At 43.4% G+C, this 26540-nt stretch overlaps 1 long non-coding RNA gene across 1 annotated transcript; it reads right to left on the bottom strand.

Moving 5' to 3' along the window:
• Positions 1–13778: 13778 nt before the first annotated feature.
• LOC121545218 lies at positions 13779–21130 on the bottom strand. Its single transcript, XR_005996216.1, has 3 exons — positions 21094–21130; positions 19093–19155; positions 13779–13902 (listed from the first exon to the last, which is right to left on the bottom strand). It is a non-coding gene; the product is annotated as an uncharacterized LOC121545218 (long non-coding RNA).
• Positions 21131–26540: the final 5410 nt, after the last annotated feature.

Raw genomic sequence — 26540 nt, forward strand, 5'->3', positions numbered from 1 at the left:
GGGAAATTAATATCCAACTTGTCAGTGACAACTGTGTGGAGTTTGGCGTTGGTGATAGCAAAACATGTAATTCATTATATCTACACGTTTGTGAGAGTCTCAGATTTTCATAGATAGCTTTTAACAGTTTCAAACCATTCGGACTCTACACATGTTTTATAAAAAGACCCGGCCCCGTGCCCCTTCGGGTCCCCCGCTCTAGCTCAGCCCTCGTTAATCACACAGCCTAGTTGGTATCAACAGACCCGTCGCCAGACCTCAGTCTTAAGGGGGGCATATGAAATGCATGGGAGGGCAGGGCACAATTATTATTAGCCTACAGTACGTATATTTAATTATAAATTCCCTCAAGTGGGGGGGGGGGCACAAGCATTTTTGGGGGCGGGCCCGGCCCCCTATGGCCCGCCCATAGCGACGGCTGTGGGTATCAATAGATGCAGAAGAAATAGACGACTCCAATGGTACAAGCCAGAAGTCTGTCGCTCAAACACACAATGTTTAAATGGGGTTAGAAGTCCAAAACACTTCCATTAATATGAACATTGGTAATTGTAGTCCTATAACTAAACTACAAAGTCAGGTCCTACACATACTCTTCGCGTCCTTTTTGTCCTCGTCTCCTTCTCAAAACCCATTGGAGGAGAGGGTCAGAGGGGAAGGACCATTGAGATCTTCCAAATGAGAAGCACGCGGGTATCGTACCCCGGTTTCCAGCGGTGCGTCGCATATGTGCGTAGGACTGGGAGGGTTACCACGGGACAACGGGACCACGGGACCACAGGACCACGGGACAACGGGACAACGGGACCACAGGACCACGGGACAACGGGACAACGGGACAACGGGACAACGGCACCGCACCGCACCGCACTGGGAGGAGCACTTGATCGTGTCAACAGAGTGACTCACCTGTGGGAGGAGCACTTGATCATGTCAACGTAGCAGATAATCTGTGGGAGCAGTGGCTCACCTGTGGGAAGAGCACTTGATCATGTCAACGGAGCGGCTCACCTGAGGGATGAGCACTTGATCATGTCAACGGAGCGGCTCAAGTTCCTGGTCATGTTGGGGATGCAGCTGGTTACCACGATTACCAGGGCGGTGGAGATGAGGATCTTCCTGCCCTGTTTGTAGGGTTGTAACGATGAAACCAGGGAGTACCGCCGTACCAGGAAGTACCACGGCAAGGAAACAAAACATGAAGACAGCCCTACTATTGGAAACACTGCTAGTCTATCACAGTGTTCAACAAATGTTCAAAAATTCCACTCCTGGCATTCTCTTAACCAGCTTCATGAGGTAGTCACCTGGAATGCATTTCAATTAACAGATGTTGATGTTAACTTCTTAAAAGTAAATTTGTGGAATTTCCTTCCTTCTTAATGCATTTGAGCCAATCAGTTGTGTTGTGACAAGGTAGGGGGGGTATACAGAAGATAGCCCTATTTGGTAAAATACCAAGTCCATATTATGGCAAGAACAGCTCATATAAGCAAAGAGAAACCACAGTCCATCATTACTTTAAGACATGAAGGTCAGTCAATATGGAACATTTCAAGAACTTTGAAAGTTTCTTCAAGTGCAGTCGCAAAAACCATCAAGCGCTACGATGAAACTGACTCTCATGAGGACCGAGACAGGAATGGAAGACCCAGAGTTACCTCGGCTGCGGAGGATACGTTTATTACCAGCCTCAGAAATTGCAACCTAAATAAATCAAATCAAATCAAATGTTATATGTCACATACACGTGATTAGCAGATGTTATTGCAGGTGTAGCGAAATGCTTGTGATTCTAGCTCCGACAGTGCAGTAATATCTAACAAGTAATATCTAACAATTTCACAACATATACCCAATGCACACAAATCATGCTAGTTAACAGTCTGATGGCCTTGAGATAGAAGCTGTTTTTCAGTCTCTAGGCCCCAGCTTTGATGCACCTGTACTGACCTCGCCTTCTGGATGATAGCGGGGTGAACAGGCAGTGGCTCGGGTGGTTGATGTCCTTGATGATCTTTTTGGCCTTCCTGTGACATCGGGTGCTGTAGGTGTCCTGGAGGGCGGGTAGTTTGCCCCCAGTAATGTGTTCGGCAGACCGCACCACCATCTGGAGAGCCCTGCGGTTGCGGGCGGTACAGTTGCCGTACCAGGCGGTGATACAGCCCGACAGGATGCTCTAAATTGTGCATCTGTAAAAGTTTGTGAGGGTTTTAGGTGCCAAGCCAAATTTCTTCAGCCTCCTGAGGTTGAAGAGGCTCTGTTGCGCCTTCTTCACCACACTGTCTACGTGGGTGGACCATTTCAGTTTGTCAGTGATGTGCACGCCAAGGAACTTGAAGCTTTCCACCTTCTCCACTGCGGTCCCGTCGATGTGGATAGGGGGGTGCACCCTCTGCTGTTTCCTGAAGTCCACGATCATCTCCTTTGTTTTGTTGATTTTGAGTGAAATTTTATTTTCCTGGCACCACACTCCCAGAGCCCTCACCTCCTCCCTGTAGGCTGTCTCGTCATTGTTGGTAATCAGGCCTACTACTGTTGTGTCGTCTGCAAACTTGATGATTGAGTTAGAGGCGTGCTTGGCCATGCAGTCAAGGGTGAACAGGGAGTACAGGAGGGGGCTGAGCACGCACCCTTGTGGGGCCCCAGTGTTGAGGATCAGCGAAGTGGAGATGTTGTTTCCTACCTTCACCACCTGGGGGCGGCCCGTCAGGAAGTCCAGGACCCAGTTGCACAGGCCGGGGTTCAGACCCAGGACCCCGAGCTTAATGATGAGCTTGGAAGGTACTATGGTGTTGAATGCTGAGCTGTAGTCAATGAATAGCATTCTTACATACAGTTGAAGTCGGAAGTTTACATACACTTCGGTTGGAGTCATTAAAACTCGTTTTTCAACCACTCCACAAATTTCTTGTTAACAAACTATGGTTTTGGCAAGTTGGTTAGGACATCTACTTTGTGCATGACACAAGTAATTTTTCCAGCAATTGTTTACAGACAGATTATTTCACTTTTAATTCACTGTAACACAATTCCAGTGGGTCAGAATATTACATACACTAAGTTGACTGTGCCTTTAAACAGCTTGGAAAATTCCAGAAAATAATGTCATGGCTTTAGAAGCTTCTGATAGGCTAATTGACATCATTTGAGTCAATTGGAGGTGTATCTGTGGATGTATTTCAAGGCCTACCTTCAAACTCAGTGCCTCTTTGCTTGACATCATGGGAAAATCAAAAGAAATCAGCCAATTGTAGACCTCCACAAGTCTGGTTCATCCTTGGGAGCAATTTCCAAACGCCTGAAGGTGCCACGTTCATTTGTACAAACAATAGTACGCAAGTATAAACACCATGGGACCACACAGCCGTCATACCTCTCAGGAAGGAGACGTGTTCTGTCTCCTAGAGATGAACGTACTTTGGTGCGAAAAGTGCAAATCAATCCCAGAACAATAGCAAATGACCTTGTGAAGATGCTGGAGGAAACAGGTACAAAAGTATCTATATCCACAGTAAAAACGAGTCATATATCGACATAACCTGAAAGGCCGCTCAGCAAGGAAGAAGCCACTGCTCCAAAACCGCCATTAAGCCAGACTACGGTTTGCAACTGCACATGGGGACAAAGATGGTACTTTTTGGAGAAATGTTCTCTGGTCTGATGAAACAAAAATAGAACTGTTTGGCCATAATGACCATCGTTATGTTTGGAGGAAAAAGGGGGTTGCTTGCAAGCCGAAGAACACCATCCCAACCGTGAAGCACGGGGGTGGCAGCATCATGCTGTGGGGGTGCTTTGCTGCAGAAGGGATTGGTGCACTTCACAAAATAGATGGCATCATGAGGAAAGAAAATGATGTGGATATATTGAAGCAACATCTCAAGACATCAGTCAGGAAGTTAAAGCCTGGTCGCAAATATGTCTTCCAAATGGACAATGACCCCAAGCATACTTCCAAAGTTGTGGCAAAATGGCTTAAGGACAACAAATTCAAGGTATTGGAGTGGCCATCACAAAGCCCTGACCTCAATCCTATAGAACAGGGGTGTCAAACGTCCGGCCCGCGGGCCGGATCAGGCCCGCAAACGGGTTTAATCCGGCCCGTGAGATGATTTTGAAAAATAAAAAAAAATAAAATAATTGGTAAAGTATAAAAATGCGCTGCAATTTTTCAATAAAATAAACTGCTGTTCCAATTGCGTCCACTGGAAAGCGCAATAGTAATTGTGTTAAGCAAGCAAACTGTTTATACCGGGGCAGAGCAAGTAGGTCAAGCACGTGCAGCCAATGAGCTACTTTGTTTTGCCCGCGATATTTATTACGGCTTCTACTTTTAACATTATGTGCTTTGGCACCCTCATTGCCCCAATATGTCTCTGTCAAAAAAGAGAAAAGTGGACGCAGAGTGCAGAGTGTTCCAAGAAAAATGGTCATCCTATTTATTCACGGAATTGAATGGGAAAGCTATATGTTTGGTGTGTTCAGAGCATGTTGCAGTGCTGAAAGAATATAACCTTCGTCGCCACTATGTGAGTCTTCATGCCGACAAATATGACAACTTTCAAGGACAGCGGAGATGAGAGAAGGTGAATGAACTGTTGGCGGGTCTGAAGAAACAGCAGTCTGTGTTTACTCACAGCCGAGACATCAGTGACGCTGCAGTGAAAGCTAGCTACCTCATTGCTAATGAAATCGCAGTGGCTTCAAAACCATTTAGTGAGGGTGAATTTGTAAAAACATGCATGATGAAGGCAGCGGAGATTGTGTGCCCTGAAAAGCGGCAGGCTTTTGCAAATATCAGTCTGACAAGAAACACAGTTGCAGACAGGATTTCCGATCTTTCAGTGGATTTGGACAGCCAGTTGAAGCAAAAAGTAAAGTCATTTATTGCGTTTTCGGTTGCAATTGATGAAAGCACAGACATTACAGATGTTGCACAACTGGCCATTTTCATCCGCGGAGTTGATGACACATTGACCGTCAAGCACGTGCAGCCAATGAGCTACTTTGTTTTGCACGCAATATTTATTACGGCTTCTACTTTTAACATTATGTGCTTTGGCACCCTCATTGCCCCAATATGTCTCTGTCAAAAAAGAGAAAAGTGGACGCAGAGTGCATTGACCGTCACCGAGGAGTTCGTGGAGTTGGTGCCGATGACAGATACAACGACAGCAGCTGATATTTTTACCGCACTCGTCGGCGCGCTGGACAGGGTCAGAGTGGACTGGTACCGCGCTGTCAGCCTGGCTATAGATGGTGCGCCCTCAATGATCGGGAAAAAAGCAGGCATTGTGACAAAGTTCAGAGAGAAAGTGCAATCTGCAAATGGAGGACGTGATTTTTTGACTTTTCACTGTATTTTGCACCAGGAGGCTTTGTGTTGCAAGTCATTAAAGATGGATAACGTCATGAAGGTGGTCATCCAAACTGTTAATTTCATCCGATCCAGAAGCCTGAATCACCGTCAGTTTGACAGCCTTCTCAGAGAGAAAGACCACATCTATGGCCTGCCATACCACACTGAGGTAAGATGGTTAAGCCGAGGTGCTGTGCTGAGGCGTTTCTTTGATTTACGAGAAGAAATTGAACAGTTCATGGAAGAAAAGGGCAAACCAGTGTTAGAATTTCATTCCGCAGAATGGATGCAGGACCTTGCATTTATGGTGGATGTTACAGAGCACCTGAATAACTTGAACAAACAGCTGCAAGGGCGCAACAAAGTTGTCACGCAGTATTATGACAGCATACGTTCTTTCAAGTTGAAGCTGTCATTGTGGGAGACGCAACTTGCCGGTGGTGATGCAGCTCACTTCCCCTGTCTGAAAAATGTGTGCGCGACCCAACATGTGGCAGACATGAAGCGGTTCAAAGATAAAATAACGGGACTGTTACGGGAGTTTGAGCAACGCTTTCAGATTTATGTTTATATGTTTTTATGTTGATGTGCTATTGTTTTTAATTGATTTTATTTTATTTGTATATTTAACCTATTCTTGACTCTGTGGTTCTTGCACTTGTTTGGGGAACAGGATTTAATTATTTTTATCTACATTTCTGCCTGAGAAATGACACCCTGATATAGTTCTGTGATCTGTGAAACAGTTCTGTTAATCACTGAGGCATTGTGTTTTTGTGTGTTCTTTGTCCTCAGAACTTTCAAATAACTTGAGGTGTTTTATGATTAATAGTGATGTTGTGCTTTTGGACACTGTCCTCAGGCTCCAGCTTTATGTTTATATGTTTTTATGTTGATGTGCTATTGTTTTTAATTGATTTTATTTTATTTGTATATTTAACCTATTCTTGACTCTGTGGTTCTTGCACTTGTTTGGGGAACAGGATTTAATTATTTTTATCTACATTTCTGCCTGAGAAATGACACCCTGATATAGTTCTGTGATATACTTCTGTGAATCACTGAGGCATTGTGTGTTTGTGTGTTCTTTGTCCTCAGAACATTCAAATAACTTGAGGTGTTTTATGATTAATAGTGATGTTGTGCTTTTGGACACACTGTCCTCAGGCTCCAGCTTTATGTTTATATGTTTTTATGTTGATGTGCTATTGTTTTTAATTGATTTTATTTTATTTGTATATTTAACCTATTCTTGACTCTGTGGTTCTTGCACTTGTTTGGGGAACAGGATTTCATTATTTTTATCTACATTTCTGCCTGAGAAATGACATCCTGATATAGTTCTGTGATCTGTGAAACAGTTCTGTTAATCACTGAGGCATTGTGTGTTTGTGTGTTCTTTTTCTTTAGAATTTTCAAATAAACTTGACGTGTTTTATGATTAATAGTGATGTTGTGCTTGTACTATTTTGGACACACTGTCCTCAGGCTCCAGCTTTATGTTGTATGTTGATCGTATTAAAACAAAGAAAACAACCTGAAGTTGTTGTTTTTAAGTTATATATACCATGATTTTACCGGTCCGGCCCACTTGGGAATAGATTTTCCTCCATGTGGCTCCTGAGCTAAAATGAGTTTGACACCCCTGCTGTAGAACATTTGTGGGAAGAACTGAAAAAGCGTGTGCGAGCAAGGAGGCCTACAAACCTGACTCAGTTACACCAGCTCTGTCAGGAAAAATGGGCCAGAATTCACCCAACTTATTGTGGGAAGCTTGTGGAAGGCTACCCGAAATGTTGAACCAAGTTACACAATTTAAAGGCAATGCTACAAAATACTAATTGAGTGTATGTAAACTTCTGACCCACTGGGAATGTGATGAAAAAATAAAAGCTGAAATAAATCATTCTCTCTACTATTATTCTGACATTTCACATTCTTAAAATAAAGTGGTGATCCTAACTGACCTAAGACAGGGAATGTTTACTTGGATTAAATGTCAGGAATTGTGAAAAACTGAGTTTAAATGTATTTGGCTAAGATGTATGTAAACTTCCAACTTCAACTGTAGGTATTCCTCTTGTCCAGGTGGGATAGGGCAGTGTGCAGTTTGATGCCGATTGCATCGTCTGTGGATCTATTGGGGTGGTAAGCAAATTGAAGTGGGCCTAGGGTGACAGGTAAGGTAGAGGTGATATGATCCTTGACTAGTCTCTCAAAAGCACTTCATGATGACAGAGGTGAGTGCTACGGGGCGATAGTCATTTAGTTCAGTTACTTTTGCTTTCTTGGGTACAGGAACAATGGTGGCCATCTTGAAGTATGTGGGGACAGCAGACTAGGAAAGGGAGAGATTGAATATGTCCATAAACACACCAGCCAGCTCGTCTGCGCATGCTTTGAGGACGCGGCTAGGGATGCTGTCTGGGTCGGCAGCCTTGCGGGGGTTAACATAACGGCCACGGAGAAGGAGAGACCACAGTCCTTGGTAGTGGGCCTCGTCGGTGGCACTGTGTTATCCTCAAAGCGGGCGAAGAAGGTGTTTAGCTTGTCTGGAAGCGAGATGTCGGTGTCGGCGACGTGGCTGGTTTTCCCTTTGTAGTCCGTGATTGTCTGTAGACCCTGCCACATACGTCTCGTGTCTGAGCCGTTGAATTGGGACTCCACTTTGTCTCTGTACTGAAGTTTTGCCAGTTTAATTGCCTTGCAGAGTGAGTAGCTACACTGTTTGTATTCTGCCATATTCCCAGTCACCTCCAATTTGGACTCCAGACCAAAGGATACATTTCCACTGGCCTAATGTCCATTGCTCGTGTTACTTTTTATTTTTTATTTTTTATTTGTATTTATTTATTTATTATTATTATTATTATAAAAAAATTCTATAGACATATACATACACATACATATCCTTTAAAAAAATATATATATACAGTGGGGAAAAAAAGTATTTAGTCGGCCACCAATTGTGCAAGTTCTCCCACTTAAAAAGATGAGAGAGGCCTGTAATTTTCATCATAGGTACACGTCAACTATGACAGACAAATTGAGAAAAAAAATTCCAGAAAATCCCATTGTAGGATTTTTAATGAATTTATTTGCAAATTATGGTGGAAAATAAGTATTTGGTCACCTACAAACAAGCAAGATTTCTTCTCACAGACCTGTAACTTCTTCTTTAAGAGGCTCCTCTGTCCTCCACTGCGTTACATTAGTGTCAGCCTCGTTTAACTTGTTATCAGTATAAAAGACAACCGTACCTCAAACAGTCACACTCCAAACTCCACTATGGCCAAGACCAAAGAGCTGTCAAAGGACACAGAAACAAAATTGTAGACCTGCACCAGGCTGGGAAGACTGCATCTGCAATAGGTAAGCAGCTTGGTTTGAAGAAATCAACTGTGGGAGCAATTATTAGGAAATGGAAGACATAAAGACCACTGATAATCTCCCTCGATCTGGGGCCTACGCAAGATCTCCCACCCGTGGGGTCAAAATGATCACAAGAATGGTGAGCAAAAATCCCAGAACCACACGGGGGACCTAGTGAATGACCTGCAGAGAGCTGGGACCAAAGTAACAAAGCCTACCATCAGTAACACACTACGCCGCCAGGGACTCAAATCCTGCAGTGCAAGACGTGTCCCCCTGCTTAAGCCAGTACATGTCAGGCCCGTCTGAAAGTACATTTGGATGATCCAGAAGAGGATTGGGAGAATGTCATACGGTCAGATGGAAACAAAATATAACTTTTTGGTAAAAACTCAACTCGTCATGTTTGGAGGACAAAGAATGCTGAGTTGCATCCAAAAACACCATACCTACTGTGAAGCATGGGGGTGGAAACATCATGCTTTGGGGTGTTTTTCTGCAAAGGGACCAGGACGACTAATCTGTGTAAAGGAAAGAATGAATGGGGCCATGTCTGAGATTTTGAGGGGAAATCCTCCTTCCATCAGCAAGGGCATTGAAGATGAAACATGGCTGGGTCTTTCAGCATGACAATGATCCCAAACACCACCGAACACGAAGGAGTGGCTTGTGAAGCATTTCAAGGTCCTGGAGTGGCCTAGCCAGTCTCCAGATCTCAACCCCCATAGAAAATCTTTGGAGGGAGTTGAAAGTCTGTGTTGCCCTGTCGACAGCCCCAAAACATCACTGCTCTAGAGGAGATCTGCATGGAGGAATGGGCCAAAATACCAGCAACAGTGTGTGAAAACCTTGTGAAGACTTACAGAAAACGTTTGACCTGTGTCATTGCCCAACAAAGGGTATATAACAAAGTATTGAGAAACTTTTGTTATTGACCAAATACTTATTTTCCACCATCATATGCCAATAAATTCATAAAAACCCTACAATGTGATTTTCTGGAATTTTTTTCTCTCTTTGTCTGTCATAGTTGGCGTGTACCTATGATGAAAATTACAGGCCTCTCTCATCTTTTTAAGTGGGAGAACTTGCACAATTGGTGGCTGACTAAATACTTTTTTCCCCCACTGTATTCCCCTTTATTACTTTCCAACCCCGCCACCCTTTCCCTACTTGGAGTAAACTAGTGAACAACAATGCTTAGGCCTCTACTTCCAGCTTATACATACTATATCCATTTTATGGACACAGTCAATTTTACAATAATTATATTTTGTTTGTTTTTACTCCTGAACTTCCTCTACCCTCAACCTCTCCGATCGTTTTCATGATGTCCATCCGGTTTGCTTCTATATGCCATATCTTTCTAACTGTGCTCTTTCACAAAAGCTCCCAACCTACAATCTATATACTTATTATGGACACAGTATGCTTACATTATTAGTTATCTTGTTATTATTTGTTGTTAGTTGTTATTAGTCCCATCCTTCAATTCCATTCAACACCTCCCATCTATATTTTAACACCATCCATATAGGATTTCTATTTGCCATATATATTTCAACTGTACTGTGATGTCTTACAAAAGTTCTGAACCTTTCTATTCTCATTGTTTCTACAGATTGTGAATTGAAAATAAACATTTTTGCTAAAAGTATTATTATGTTATTGATCGATTGACTATGACTTTTCAGATCACCCAGTAATGCTATCTGCAAGGTTAGCTCCAGGTAAATATTGCAATCCTTTAGCCATTCCTGGACCTGTGTCCAAAAACAAGCTACAAATGGACAGTACCAAAACAAATGATCTAATGATTCTGTCTCTTCGCAGCAAAATCTGCAGAGCTGGGAAGATTGTATCCCCCATATAAATAACATTCTATTGGTAGCAAGAATTTTATATAATAATTTAAATTGAAAGATTCTATGTTTTGAATCCGGTGTCGTTTTGCGTATCAGTTCATAAACACTATGCCATGGGATCGGTACGTCAAAAATCTCTTCCCAACTATTTGCAATCTATATGGGACGGCTGTCAATCCTTTGGTCCTTAAATGAAACTGATATACTTTTTTATTTATCACAGTTTTCCTTAACCAATTATGTTATTTAATGCAAGGCCGACAGACAAGTTCCTTACTTTCTCCCCCTTCCACTTTCCTCTTACATTTTTGCAGTAAGGCTGCAATTATTTGGTTGTAATTTTGGGTAGAGCAGACATTTCCATATGTTTTTGTTAGCTGCATGTGCGACATAACTCCACCAGTCCTACCGATGATTTCATTTATGAAGATTCTACCTTTTTTTTTTTTTTTGTGTCAAAAAAAAAGGGTTTTTGTCAATTAGTATATTTGAGTTTAACCACAATATTTGTTGCATTATTTGTTCTGTCGTTTCTGGAGGATTAAATTGAAATTGCAACAAACTTTCTATGGCTTGTTTTAGAAATAGTGATATTTGGGAGATTATTTCCTTTTCAAATAACTGAAAGTGAGAGGTTGTAATCTGAATAAAGGGAAAAGGGCCATTCTTGAACATTGGGTGAGACAATCTTACTAATTTGCTAGAGAACCAGTTTGGATTTAAGTATAACTTTTGTATGACTGAAGCTTTTAGTGATAGGTCTAATGCTTTAATATTTAATAATTTCTATCCTCCGAATTCATATTAATTATATAAATAGGCCTGTTTAATTTTGTCTGGCTTGCTGTTCCAAATAAAATGGAATATTTTTTTCTCATATAATTTAATAAAACTGTTCGCTAGGCGTAGGCAAGACCATAAGCAAATAGGTAAACTGGGATAATACTAAAGAGTTAATCAGGGTGATTTTTCCACAAATTGACAGGTGTTTACCTTTCCATGGTAGCAAGATCTTATCTATTTTTGCTAACTTTCTATTAAAATGTATTGGAGTGAGATCATTTATTTCATATGTATTCCGAGTATATCCACATCACCATCAGACCATTTTATTGGTAAACTACATGTAATATAAAAATTGTATTTTATAGTGATCCAATACGTAATATAATACATTTGTCATAATTTGGTTGTAATCCAGAGAGGTTAGAAAATGTATCTAGATCCTCTATGAGGCTGTGGAGGGATTCTAGTTGTGGATTTAAAAGAAAACATGAATCATCAGCGTAAAATGACACCTTTGTTTTTAAGCCCTGGATTTCTAATCCCCTGATATTATTGTTGGATCTGATTTTAATAGCTAACATCTCAATGGCCACAATAAATAGATATGCCGATCGGGTTTCTTGGCCCAAGCAGGTCTCTTCTTCTTATTGGTGTCATTTAGTAGTGGTTTCCTTGCAGCAATTCGACCATGAAGGCGAATTGAACTCTGGTTCACAGAGTTCAAGTCACAGACACATCTCAACATCAACTGTTCAGATGGGACTGTGTGAATCAGGACTTCATGGTCGAATTGCTGCAAAGAAACCACTACTAAAGGACACCAATAATAAGAAGAGACCTGCTTGGGCCAAGAAACACGAGCAATTAGAGCGTTGGAAATGTATCCTTTGGTCTGGAGTCCAAATTGGAGATTGATGGTTCCAACCGCCGTGTCTTTGTGAGACGCTGTGTGGGTGAACTGATTATTTCTGCATGTGTAGTTCCCACCGTAAAGCATGGAGGAGGAGGTGTTATGGTGTGGGGGTGCTTTGCTGGTGAAACTGTCTGTGATTTATTAAGAATTCAAGACACACTTAACCAGCATGGCTACCACAGCATTCTGCAGTGATACGCCATCCCATCTGGTTTCCCATCTGGTTTGGGCTTAGTGGGACTATCATTTATTTTTCAACAGGACAATGACCCAACACACATCCAGGCTGTGTAAGGGCTATTTTACCAAGATGGAGTGATGGAGTGCTGCATCAGATGACCTGGCCTCCACAATCCCCTGACCTCAACCCAATTGAGATGGTTTGGGATTAGTCAGACTGCATAGAGAAGGAAAAGCAGCCAACAAGTGCTTAGCATATGTGGGAACTCCTTCAAGACTGTTGGAAAAGCATTCCAGGTGAAGCTGATTGAGAGAATGCCAAGAGTGTGCAAAGCTGTCATCAAGGCAAAGGGTGGCTATTTGAAGATTCTCAAATATAAAATAGATTTTGATTTGTTTAACACTTTTTTGTTTACTACATGATTCCACATGTGTTATTTCATTGTTTTGATGTCTTAACTATTATTCTACAATGTAAAAATAGTAAAAATAAAGAAGAACCCTTCAATGAGTAGGTGTGTCCAAACCTTGGACTGGTAGTATATAAGGAATGTATATGTTAGGGGTCAAGGAAGTGGAAAGAGGAACTAGGTGTGTGGAAAGTTACTGAGTGCAAGTTACTGTGAGCGAAAAGTCCTGTTGACTAAGGTGAACAGGAGATCACTGATAAACATCACTGAGCAGTGACTGTATAAAGAGGAACTGCTTTAGGCAGTATCTGCAAACAGATACCAGTTCTGAGAAGTTACACACCTAATCTCATCATGACATATAAATGACTGTTTGATCATGTGCAAAAATGTATTTGCAGCTGTATGACACAGTGGGTTGAATAAACCTTTTTGTTTGTTCTGAACCTAACGAAACAAACAGCCCTATCTTATGTTGTTTGCTATGAGCCACATTTGTTTATTTTCCAAGTTTTATCACACACTATTTTACATAAAGCAGGTTCTTAAAGGATTAAAGAGTTTAGTCTGCTTCGTGCTTTCTTTTTTTTGGCATGAAAAAAGGAGCATCATGATAGTGAGACCTGATTTCCGGGAAATCTTCCAACTGTGATTTCTAAAAAACCTTGGGTATTTTGTGAAAGTTATCCAGAAATGTGAAACCCTAGTGACAATGCTACCTGTTTGATGCCCAGGGAGGGGACTGAGATAGAGAGGACACAGCGGACGGGGTGGAGGAAGAAGAGCAGCAGGACTGTTACACAGCCCCAGGTGCAGGCGATCAACATGGACGGAAAGGGCTGGTAGTTCAGACTGTAGACCATCCACACATGCAGAAGACCTCCTATCGCTGCACCGATGATGAGACAGAAACAGAACAGGATGAAGACCTCTAACATGTTCCCCGGGGAAGGTTTGGAATATACATCCCAATGGAACTTCAAGCTGGAGGATAGCCTTCTTTGAAAAGATGATCTATAGATTTAAAAAAAACATATATATTTTTGTAATTTCGTTGACCATCTTCTTGGACAGTGTTCTCCGATCCTGGTCTTTAAATCAGATGTGATATTATGGTATTACATAACATAATGGGGGGAGGGGGGAGCCAACACACTCTACCAGGATATACTTCCACACTCTATCCCCTAGGGGGCAGGACTAACCGGGTCAAGGGCTGAGGGGGCAGGACTAACCGGGTCAAGGGCTGAGGGGGCAGGACTAACCGGGTCAAGGGCTGAGGGGGCAGGACTAACCGGGTCAAGGGCTGAGGGGGCAGGACTAACCGGGTCAAGGGCTGAGGTGGCAGGACTAACCGGGTCAAGGGCTGAGGTGGCAGGACTAACCGGGTCAAGGGCTGAGGGGGCAGGACTAACCGGGTCAAGGGCTGAGGGGGCAGGACTAACCGGGTAAAGGGCTGAGGGGGCAGGACTAACCGGGTCAAGGGCTGAGGGGGCAGGACTAACCGGGTCAAGGGCTGTGCTCTGCCAGGAAACCTTGATAAGGGGGAGGGGGGTTTCTAAGGTAACATATGGAATTGTTTTAAGAAGATCATACCATGTGTCACGACTTCCTCCGAAGCTGCCTCCTCTCCTCGTTCGGGCTTCGGAGTTCGTCGTCACCGGCCTTCTAGCCACTGCCGCTCCTCATCTCATCGTTTCCATTGGTTTTTGTCTTGTTTATTACACACACCTGGTTCATATCCCCTCATCAGTACCTGTGTAAGTGTTCCCTCTGCCCCCTTGTCTTTGTGTGTGATTGTTTATTGTGAGGAAAGTGAAGCTCGGTGGAGCTCCTTGTATTTTGTATCGCCGGGTTATTTTCCCCGTGTGCCTTGTTGGTTCCCAGTGCACCTCTTTTGCGCACTGGACTGTGTAACTCTGTTTTCAAGAATAAATCCTGTTATTCTGTGATTTACCCTCCTACGCCTGACTCCTTCAACTCACCCATCACACCATGGATCAAATAGCTATTTGATTTTGAATTTTAGGAGCACTTTAGGTATCTTTTTTTGATTATTATAATTATTTGATATAATATTGAATTTGTCCTTAACTACTATAGCCCATAGAAACGCATTGAATAACATATTCAGAAATTGCAAAAAAAAGTCAAAAATAAATCATAAGGAATAAGATTTTGAAGTGCGTGTCCTATATCTAGGAGATCTAAGAAAGTTCAGGATTATTTTTATTTTTTTTACACATATTTAACCTCTTCTTTTTGTTGGCACAAAAATACCTCCACACTTCCATTGGTTTGTAACCTTCAGACGAGTCCTGAGTTGGGGTCACAGAGCAAAGAGAACACCTTGTGTTTGTGAGTCTCCCCTTTCCATAGTGGGTCATATTAGTTTGTAGCTCAAACTGTTCGGACGCTATAGATGTTTTCATGAGAAGACCGATTTTCTCATGGTCTGACAAACATCGTTGTAGCGCAGCCACCTTCCACCGCAGATGCGAAACTGACATATTTTGATGGGGATTTTCGTATTGTGTTACTTAGATTGACGCAACAGACTCCTAAGGTGATGGTCAGTCAGTGTCCCAGCTGGGTGTATCAACAGACTCCTAAGGTGATGGTCAGTCAGTGTCCCAGCTGGGTGTATCAACAGACTCCTAAGGTGATGGTCAGTCAGTGTCCCAGCTGGGTGTATCAACAGACTCCTAAGGTGATGGTCAGTCAGTGTCCCAGCTGGGTGTATCAACAGACTCCTAAGGTGACGGTCAGTCAGTGTCCCAGCTGGGTGTATCAACAGACTCCTAAGGTGATGGTCAGTCAGTGTCCCAGCTGGGTGTATCAACAGACTCCTAAGGTGATGGTCAGTCAGTGTCCCAGCTGGGTGTATCAACAGACTCCTAAGGTGATGGTCAGTCAGTGTCCCAGCTGGGTGTATCAACAGACTCCTAAGGTGATGGTCAGTCAGTGTCCCAGCTGGGTGTATCAACAGACTCCTAAGGTGATGGTCAGTCAGTGTCCCAGCTGGGTGTATCAACAGACTCCTAAGGTGATGGTCAGTCAGTGTCCCAGCTGGGTGTATCAACAGACTCCTAAGGTGATGGTCAGTCAGTGTCCCAGCTGGGTGTATCAACAGACTCCTAAGGTGATGGTCAGTCAGTGTCCCAGCTGGGTGTATCAACAGACTCCTAAGGTGATGGTCAGTCAGTGTCCCAGCTGGGTGTATCAACAGACTCCTAAGGTGATGGTCAGTCAGTGTCCCAGCTGGGTGTATCAACAGACTCCTAAGGTGATGGTCAGTCAGTGTCCCAGCTGGGTGTATCAACAGACTCCTAAGGTGATGGTCAGTCAGTGTCCCAGCTGGCAAGCCGTAAGGCTGCTGGTTGGTTTGGTGGCCTTTTGTTTGGTTTGGTGCCTTTGATATTTTTCCTTTTTGTACATATTTATGTTTCGTCACTATCTGAACAAATAATAATCCACTTTGACTGGCCGACCAAGAGGTCAAGAAAGTGCTGGCCGTTGTAGCGGGTGATTTGGACGGAGTCGGGAGCAGGAGGGTAAATCACAGAATAAATGGTTTATACGGCAAATACAGCAGTACGCAGCAATGCGTAAAACACTACAGTGCGGTTTAACGGCGCACTGGAGAAAACAAAGCACACGGGTGAATATCCCGGCGATACAAATATATAACGATCCACCGCGCTATCGTCACCTCCACAATAAACAATCACACACAAAGACAAGGGGGCAGAGGGAACACTTATACAGGTACTGATGAGGGGGATATGAACCAGGTGTGTGTAATAAACAAGACAAAAACCAATGGAATGATGAGATGAGGAGCGGCAGTGGCTAGAAGGCCGGTGACGACGAACTCCGAAACCTGCCCGAACAAGGAGAGGAGAGCTTCGGAGGAAATCATGACAGCCCTGGAAGGTAAGGTGGCTGACTCCTTGGCCCATCCATGTACATTCAACACCTGGTCGCATACGCTTACTTCTCATATTAATGCATCAAATCAGGTTTCAGATCAGTTAACTAGGCCTAAGACCCCTAGACTTGTGCAATAATATAAGCAGGCTAGTTAATCGGTTTCGTAACAATTACATGAAACATAGTATATTATACATGGGTAAATAATTAATATACTGTATATTGATAACAGACCTGGGTTCAAATACTATTTCAATTATTTCCATTTCTTTTGCATACATTTAAAATTAAGTAATCAGATATTTTCTATTTGAAAATAAAAGTATTGGAATATTGGAATGTATTTCAATATATAGTGGGGAGAACAAGTATTTGATATACTGCCGATTTTGCAGGTTTTCCTACTTACAAAGCATGTAGAGGACTGTAATTTTTTATCACAGGTACACTTCAACTGTGAGAGACGGAATCTAAAACAAAAATCCAGAAAATCACATTGTATGATTTTTAAGTAATTAATTTGCATTTTATTGCATGACATAAGTATTTGATCACCTACCAACCAGTAAGAATTCCGGCTCTCACAGACCTGTTAGTTTTTCTTTAAGAAGCCCTCCTGTTCTCCACTCAAAACCTGTATTAACTGCACCTGTTTGAACTCGTTACCTGTATAAAAGACACCTGTCCACACACTCAATCAAACAGACTCCAACCTCTCCACAATGGCCAAGACCAGAGAGCTGTGTAAGGACATCAGGGATAAAATTGTAGACCTGCAAAAGGCTGGGATGGGCTACAGGACAATAGGCAAGCAGCTTGGTGAGAAGGCAACAACTGTTGGTGCAATTATTAGAAAATGGAAGAAGTTCAAGATGACGGTCAATCACCCTTGGTCTGGGGCTCCATGCAAGATCTCACCTCGTGGGGCATCAATGATCATGAGGAAGGTGAGGGATCAGCCCAGAACTACACGGCAGGACCTGGTCAATGACCTGAAGAGAGCTGGGACCACAGTCTCAAAGAAAATCATTAGTAACACACTACGCCGTTATGGATTAAAATCCTGCAGCGCACGCAAGGTCCCCCCTGCTCAAGCCAGCGCATGTCCAGGCCCGTCTGAAGTTTGCCAATGACCATCTGGAAGATCCAGAGGAGGAATGGGAGAAGGTAATGTGGTCTGATGAGACAAAAATTGAGCTTTTTGGTCTAAACTCCACTCGCCGTGTTTGGAGGAAGAATAAGGATGAGTACAACCCCAAGAACACCATCCCAACCGTGAAGCATGGAGGTGGAAACACCATTCTTTGGGGATGCTTTTCTGCAAAGGGGACAGGACGAATGCACTGTATTGAGGGGAGGATGGATGGGGCCATGTATCGCGAGATCTTGGCCAACAACCTCCTTCCCTCAGTAAGAGCATTGAAGATGGGTCGTGGCTGGGTCTTCCAGCATGACAACGACCCGAAACACACAGCCAGGGCAACTAAGGAGTGGCTCCGTAAGAAGCATCTCAAGGTCCTGGAGTGGCCTAGCCAGTCTCCAGACCTGAACCCAATAGAACATCTTTGGAGGGAGCTGAAAGTCCGTATTGCCCAGCGACAGCCCTGAAACCTGAAGGATCTGGAGAAGGTCTGTATGGAGGAGTGGGCCAAAATCCCTGCTGCAGTGTGTGCAAACCTGGTCAAGACCTACAGGAAACATATGATCTCTGTAATTGCAGACAAAGGTTTCTGTACCAAATATTAAGTTCTACTTTTCTGATGTATCAAATACTTATGTCATGCAATAAAATGCAAATTAATTACTTAAAAATCATACAATGTGATTTTCTGGATTTTTGTTTTAGATTCCGTCTCTCACAGTTGAAGTTTACCTATGATAAAAATTACAGACCTCTACATGCTTTGTAAGTAGGAAAACCTGCAAAATCGGCAGTGTATCAAATACTTGTTCTACCCACTGTACACTTGGAAAGTATTGGCATGTATTTGAAAATACTCAAATACAAATAAATACCCCCATGCAATTTAACCCAGGTCCAATGAGTATCTAAAATAATGATTTGAAAATAAGTACTTGAAAATATTTTTAAATTGTAGGCTATTTTGAGGAAATTAATTGAAAATACTTTCAAGTATTTCCAATAAAAGAAGTTCATTTTGGCCACATTATTTGATAATACTCAAATACACAGAAAGTAAATATTTCAATAACAAAAAATCTAATCCACATGTAGTTGAACCCAGGTCTGATTAGTAACTGTGGACTCACAGGAATCCTGAGGCTCGGTGTAGACCACTGGAGACAGCCTCCATGATGTCAGGATTTCAATGACTGGGATCAAATCAACAACAACATAATGGGTTAAATATTCACAAGTTGGTACAAAAAGCTGACAGTGGTATCACAAACAATACACTTATACAGTGCCTTGCAAAAGTAATCATCCCCCTTGGTGTTTTTCCTATTTTGTTGCATTACAACCTGTAATTTAAATGAATTTTCATTTTGGATTTCATGTAATGGACATACATAAAATAGTCCAAATTGGTGAAGTGAAATGAAAAAAATAACTTGTTTCAAAATATTCAAAAAAATAACTAACGGAAAAGTGGTGTGTGCATATGTATTCACCCCCTTTGCTATGAAGCCCCTAAATAAGATCTGGTGCAACCAATTACCTTCAGAAGTCACATAATTAGTTAAATAAAGTCCACCTGGGTGCAATCTAAGTGTCACATGATCTGTCACATGATCTCAATATATATACACCTGTTCTGAAAGGCCCCAGAGTCTGCAACACTACTAAGCAAGGGGCACCACCAAGCAAGCGGGACCATGAAGACCAAGGAGCTCTCCAAACAGGTCAGGGACAAAGTTGTGGAGAAGTACAAATCAGGGTTGGGTTATAAAAAAATATCCGAAACTTTTAACATCCCACGGAGCACTATTAAATCCATTATTAAAAAATTGAAAGAATATGGCACCACAACAAACCTGCCAAGAGAGGGCCGCCCACCAAAACTCATGGACCAGGCAAGGAGGGCATTAATCAGAGAGGCAACAAAGAGACCAAAGATAACTCTGAAGGAGCTGCAAAGCTCCACAGCGGAGATTGGAGTATCTGTCCATAAGACCACTTTAAGCCGTACACTCCACAAAGCTGGGCTTTATGGAAGAGTGGCCAGAAAAAAGCCACTGCTTAAAGAAAAAATAAGCAAACACGTTTGGTGTTCACCAAAAGGCATGTGGGAGACTCCCCAAACATATGGAAGAAGGTACTCTGGTCAGATGAGATGGTCACACGTTTGGTGTTCTTATTAACAATGATGGCCTACTCCGGCCAAACCCGGACGACGCTGGGCCAATTGTGCGCCGCCCTATGGGACTCCCAATCACGGCCGGTTGTGATACAGCCTGGAATCGAACCAGGGGGTCTGTAGTGATGCCTCAAGCACTGAGATGCAGTGCCTTAGGCCACTGGGCCACTCGGGACCGCTGTGGGGATGTTTTTCATCGGCAGGGACTGGGAAACTGGTCAGAATTGAAGGAATGATGGTTGGCGCTAAATACAGGGAAAATCTTGTGGGACACCTGTTTCAGTCTTCCAGAGATTTGAGACTGGAATGGAGGTTCACCTTCCAGCAGCACAATGACCCTAAGCATACTGCTAAAGCAACACTCGAGTGGTTTAAGGGGAAACATTTAAATGTCTTGGAATGGCCTAGTCAAAGCCCAGACCTCAATCCAATTGAGAATCTGTGGTATGACTTAAAGATTTCTGTACACCAGCGGAACCCATTCAACTTGAAGGAGCTGCAGCAGTTTTGCCTTGAAGAATGGGCAAAAATCCCAGTGGCTAGATGTGCCAAGCTTATACCCCAAGAGACTTGCAGCTGTAATTGCTGCAAAAGGTGGCTCTTCAAAGTATTGACTTTGGGGGGGTGAATAGTTATGCACGCTCAATTTTTTATTTATTTTTTTCTTGTTTGTTTCACACAAAATGCATCTTCAAAGTGGTAGGCATGTTGTGTAAATCAAATGATACAAACCTACAAAAAATCCATTTTAATTCCAGGTTGTAAGGCAACAAAATAGGAAAAATGCCAAGGGGGGTCAATACTTTCGCAAGCCACTGTATATTGAACTATGGTGTGTTCTGTGTTTTTTAAATGAAATAAAACGGAATTGGTTCAGCCAATATAACATTTAAACGATTAGTTCTGCTATTATGTTTACAGATATTCCTGTAAATGATAGTTTATAACCTACCTTTAGTTCTCTGGAGCAGTACTGTGTTGAGTGTAGAAACGCCCTTGATAATCCGACTCAAGAGACCAATTCATTTATATATAGTCCTGAGGGGTTCCTCTTTTCTGGCCATGGGCAGGCTGAAACACTTATGACCAATCCTACCCAAAAACTGTATTACTTTTGCCACAAAGGATTAGTTATTGTAATATGTAGATAAATACAGGGACTGAAAAAAACATTAATTTCTATTGTGTTGAAATGGAACCTCAGACGTCCTGTGTGTCAGAGAATAGCTGGTGTTACTGTGTAATATGGTGAATGAAAGGCGGCCGGTGAAAGCCAGTACGAGGGTTAGCGCTCAGGCTAGAATGAAAGGCAGCCGTAGAAAGCCAGTACGAGGGTTAGCGCTCAGGCTAGAATGAAAGGCGGCTGGTGAAAGCCAGTACGAGGGTTAGCGCTCAGGCTAGAATGAAAGGCGGCTGGTGAAAGCCAGTACGAGGGTTAGCGCTCAGGCTAGAATGAAAGGCGGTCGGTGAAAGCCAGTACGAGGGTTAGCGCTCAGGCTAGAATGAAAGGCGGCCGTAGAAAGCCAGTACGGGGTTAGCGCTCAGGCTAGAATGAAAGGCGGTCGGTGAAAGCCAGTACGAGGTTAGCGCTCAGGCTAGAATGAAAGGCGGCTGGTGAAAGCCAGTACGAGGGTTAGCGCTCAGGCTAGAATGAAAGGCGGTCGGTGAAAGCCAGTACGAGGGTTAGCGCTCAGGCTAGAATGAAAGGCGGCCGTAGAAAGCCAGTACGAGGGTTAGCGCTCAGGCTAGAATGAAAGGCAGCCGTAGAAAGCCAGTATGAGGGTTAGCGCTCAGGTTAGAATGAAAGGCGGCCGTAGAAAGCCAGTACGAGGGTTAGCGCTCAGGCTAGAATGAAAGGCGGTCGGTGCGTGGGAGAGAAAACATCTGTAGAGTTAAAAAAGTACTCACACTCAAAACCATGACAAGGAATAACCCAAGGAGGACTAGATGCAAAAATAATATAATTAATTTAATCCATGCTCAAAAGAATACAAAAAGTGAAAGTGTAAGGGACTGCTGGTGTGTGAAGACAACACTACAAGAAACATACAAGGTCCAATTCCTCATGAAGTCGTTGGGGGTGTAGAGTTTTTAAGTGGAAGATCCATCCGGCTTCGCACTGGAGAAGGCGCTCATCCGTATTGCGGCATTTGTGGCTTGAAGAAAACACGGTCAATGGCACTGAACTTAAGATCAGACACAGCATGACCTCCAAACGAGCTTCAATGCCATACAACACTCCTTCAGTAGCCTCCAACTGCTCTTAAACACTAGTAAAACTAAATGCATGCTCTTCAACCGAACGCTGCTTGCACCCGCCCACCAGACTAGAATCACTACTCTCGACGGGTCTGACCTAGAGTATGTGGACAACTACAAATATCTAGGTGTCTGGTTAGACTGTAAACTCTCCTTCCAGACTCACATTAAGAATCTCCAATCCAAAGTTAAATCTAGAATCGGTTTCCTATTTCGCAACAAAGCCTCCTTCACTCATGCTGCCAAGCATGCCCTCGTAAAACTGACTATCCTACCGATCCTTGACTTCGGCGATGTCATTTACAAAATAGCCTCCAACACTCTACTCAGCAAATTGGATGTAGTCTATCACAGTGCCATCCGTTTTGTCTCCAAAGCCCCATATACTACCCACCACTGTGACCTGTACGCTCTTGTTGGCTGGTCCTCACTACATATTCGTCGCCAAACCCACTGGCTCCAGGCCATCTATAAATCACTGCTAGGCAAATCCCCGCCTTATCTTAGCTCATTGGTCACCATAGCAACACCCACCCGTAGTCTGCGCTCCAGCAGGTATATCTCACTAGTCATTCCCAAAGCCAATACCTCCTTTGGCCGCCATTCCTTCCAGTTCTCTGCTGCCAATGACTGAAACAAATTGCTAAAATCTCTGAAGCTGGAGACACTTATCTCCCTCACTAACTTTAAGCATCAGTTGTCAGAGCAGCTTACCGATCACTGCACCTGTACACAGCCCATCTGAAATTAGCCCACCCAACTACCTCATCCCTATATTGTTATTTATTTTGCTCATTTGTACCCCAGTATCTGTATTTGCACATCATCTCTTGCACATCTATCATTCCAGTGTTAATACTAATTGTAATTATTTTGCACTATAGCCTATTTATTGCCTTACCTCCATAACTTGCTACATTTGCACACACTGTATATATATTTATTTCTGTTGTATTTTTGACTTTTTTTTGTTTTACCCCATATGTAACTCTGTGTTGTTGTTTTTATCGCACTGCTTTGCTTTATCTTGGCCAGGTCGCAGTTGTAAATGAGAACTTGTTCTCAACTGGCTTACCTGGTTAAATAAAGGTGAAATTAAAAATAAATAAATACAGGGACTGAAAAAAACATTAATTTCTATTGTGTTGAAATGGAACCTCAGACGTCCTGTGTGTCAGAGAATAACTGGTGTTACTGTGTAATATGGTGAATGAAAGGCGGTCGGTGAAAGCCAGTACGAGGGTTAGCGCTCAGGCTAGAATGAAAGGCGGCCGTAGAAAGCCAGTACGAGGGTTAGCGCTCAGGCTAAAATGAAAGGCGGCTGGTGAAAGCCAGTACGAGGGTTAGCGCTCAGGCTAGAATGAAAGGCGGCCGTAGAAAGCCAGTACGAGGGTTAGCGCTCAGGCTAGAATGAAAGGCGGTCGGTGAAAGCCAGTACGAGGGTTAGCGCTCAGGCTAGAATGAAAGGCGGCCGTAGAAAGCCAGTACGAGGGTTAGCGCTCAGGCTAGAATGAAAGGCGGCCGTAGAAAGCCAGTACGAGGGTTAGCGCTCAGGCTAGAATGAAAGGCGGCCGTAGAAAGCCAGTACGAGGGGTTGCGCTCAGGCTAGAATGAAAGGCGGTCGGTGAAAGCCAGTACGAGGGGTTAGCGCTCAGGCTAGAAATGAAAGGCGGCCGAGAAAGCCAGTACGAGGGTTAGCGCTCAGGCTAGAATGAAAGGCGGCTGGTGAAAGCCAGTACGAGGGTTAGCGCTCAGGCTAGAATGAAAGGCGGCCGTGAAAGCCAGTACGAGGGTTAGCGCTCAGGCTAGAATGAAAGGCGGTCGGTGAAAGCCAGTACGAGGGTTAGCGCTCAGGCTAGAATGAAAGGCGGCCGTAGAAAGCCAGTACGAGGGTTAGCGCTCAGGCTAGAATGAAAGGCGGCCGTAGAAAGCCAGTACGAGGGTTAGCGCTCAGGCTAGAATGAAAGGCGGCCGTAGAAAGCCAGTACGAGGGTTAGCGCTCAGGCTAGAATGAAAGGCGGTCGGTGAAAGCCAGTACGAGGGTTAGCGCTCAGGCTAGAATGAAAGGCAGCCGGTGAAAGCCAGTATGAGGGTTAGCGCTCAGGCTAGAATGAAAGGCGGCTGGTGAAAGCCAGTACGAGGGTTAGCGCTCAGGCTAGAATGAAAGGCGGTCGGTGAAAGCCAGTACGAGGGTTAGAGCTCAGGCTAGATTGAAAGGCGGTCGGTGAAAGCCAGTACGAGGGTTAGCGCTCAGGCTAGATTGAAAGGCGGTCGGTGAAAGCCAGTACGAGGGTTAGAGCTCAGACTAGAACCTCGTACTGGATTTCACCAGCCGCCTTTCACGGCACTGTAAGTCTATTATATAGGTGTATTATATAGGTGTATTATATAGATGTAATATATAGTGTATTATATAGGTGTATTATATAGGTGTATTATATAGATGTAATATATAGTGTATTATATAGGTGTATTATATAGGTGTATTATATAGATGTAATATATAGTGTATTATATAAGTGTATTATATAGTGTATTATATAGGTGTATTATATAGGTGTATTATATAGATGTAATATATAGTGTATTATATAGGTGTATTATATAGGTGTATTATATAGATGTAATATATAGTGTATTATATAGGTGTATTATATAGGTGTATTATATAGATGTAATATATAGTGTATTATATAGGTGTATTATATAGTGTATTACATACAAGTATTTCGCTACACCCGCAATAACATCTGTTAAACAACCTCTACCTATAACCCCTTCCCTAACCCAACAACCTCTACCTATAACCCCTTCCCTAACCCAACAACCTCTACCTATAACCCCTTCCCTAACCCAACAACCTCTACCTATAACCCCTTCCCTAACCCAACAACCTCTACCTATAACCCCTTCCCCTAACCCAACAACCTCTATCTATAACCCCTTCCCCTAACCCAACAACCTCTACCTATAACCCCTTCCCTAACCCAACAAACTCTATCTATAACCCCTTCCCTAACCCAACAACCTCTACCTATAACCCCTTCCCTATCCCAACAACCTCTACCTATAACCCCTTCCCCTAACCCAACAACCTCTACCTATAACCACTTCCCTAACCCAACAACCTCTATCTATAACCCTTCCCTAACCCAACAACCTCTACCTATAACCCCTTCCCTAACCCAACAACCTCTACCTATAACCCCTTCCCTAACCCAACAACCTCTACCTATAACCCCCTTCCCTATCCCAACAACCTCTACCTATAACCCATTCCCTAACCCAACAACCTCTACCTATAACCCCTTCCCTAACCCAACAACCTCCTACCTATAACCCCTTCCCTATCCCAACAACCTCTACCTATAACCCCTTCCCTAACCCAACAACCTCTATCTATAACCCCTTCCCTAACCCAACAACCTCTACCTATAACCCTTCCCTAACCCAACAACCTCTACCTTAACCTCTTCCCTAACCCAACAACCTCTATCTATAACCCCTTCCCTAACCCAACAACCTCTATCTATAACCTTAACCCAACAACCTCTACCTATAACCCCTTCCCTAACCCAACAACCTCTACCTATAACCCCTTCCCTAACCCAACAACCTCTACCTATAACCCCTTCCCTAACCCAACAACCTCTACCTATAACCCCTTCCCTATCCCAACAACCTCTCCCTATAACCCTTCCCTAACCCAACAACCTCTACCTATAACCCCTTCCCCTAACCCAACAACCTCTACCTATAACCCCCTTCCCTAACCCAACAACCTCTACCTATAACCCCTTCCCCCTAACCCAACAACCTCTACCTATAACCCCTTCCCTAACCCAACAACCTCTACCTATAACCCCTTCCTAACCCAACAACCTCTATCTATAACCCTTCCCCCTAACCCAACAACCTCTACCTATAACCCCTTCCCTAACCCAACAAACTCTATCTATAACCCCTTCCCCTAACCCAACAACCTCTACCTATAACCCCTTCCCCTAACCCAACAACCTCTATCTATAACCCCTTCCCCAACCCAACAACCTCTACCTATAACCCTTCCCCTAACCCAACAACCTCTACCTATAACCCTTCCCTAACCCAACAACCTCTACCTATAACCCCTTCCCTATC

This window comes from Coregonus clupeaformis, unplaced genomic scaffold, assembly GCF_020615455.1.
Source record: "Coregonus clupeaformis isolate EN_2021a unplaced genomic scaffold, ASM2061545v1 scaf0811, whole genome shotgun sequence".
NCBI classification, from domain to species: Eukaryota; Metazoa; Chordata; class Actinopteri; order Salmoniformes; family Salmonidae; genus Coregonus; species Coregonus clupeaformis.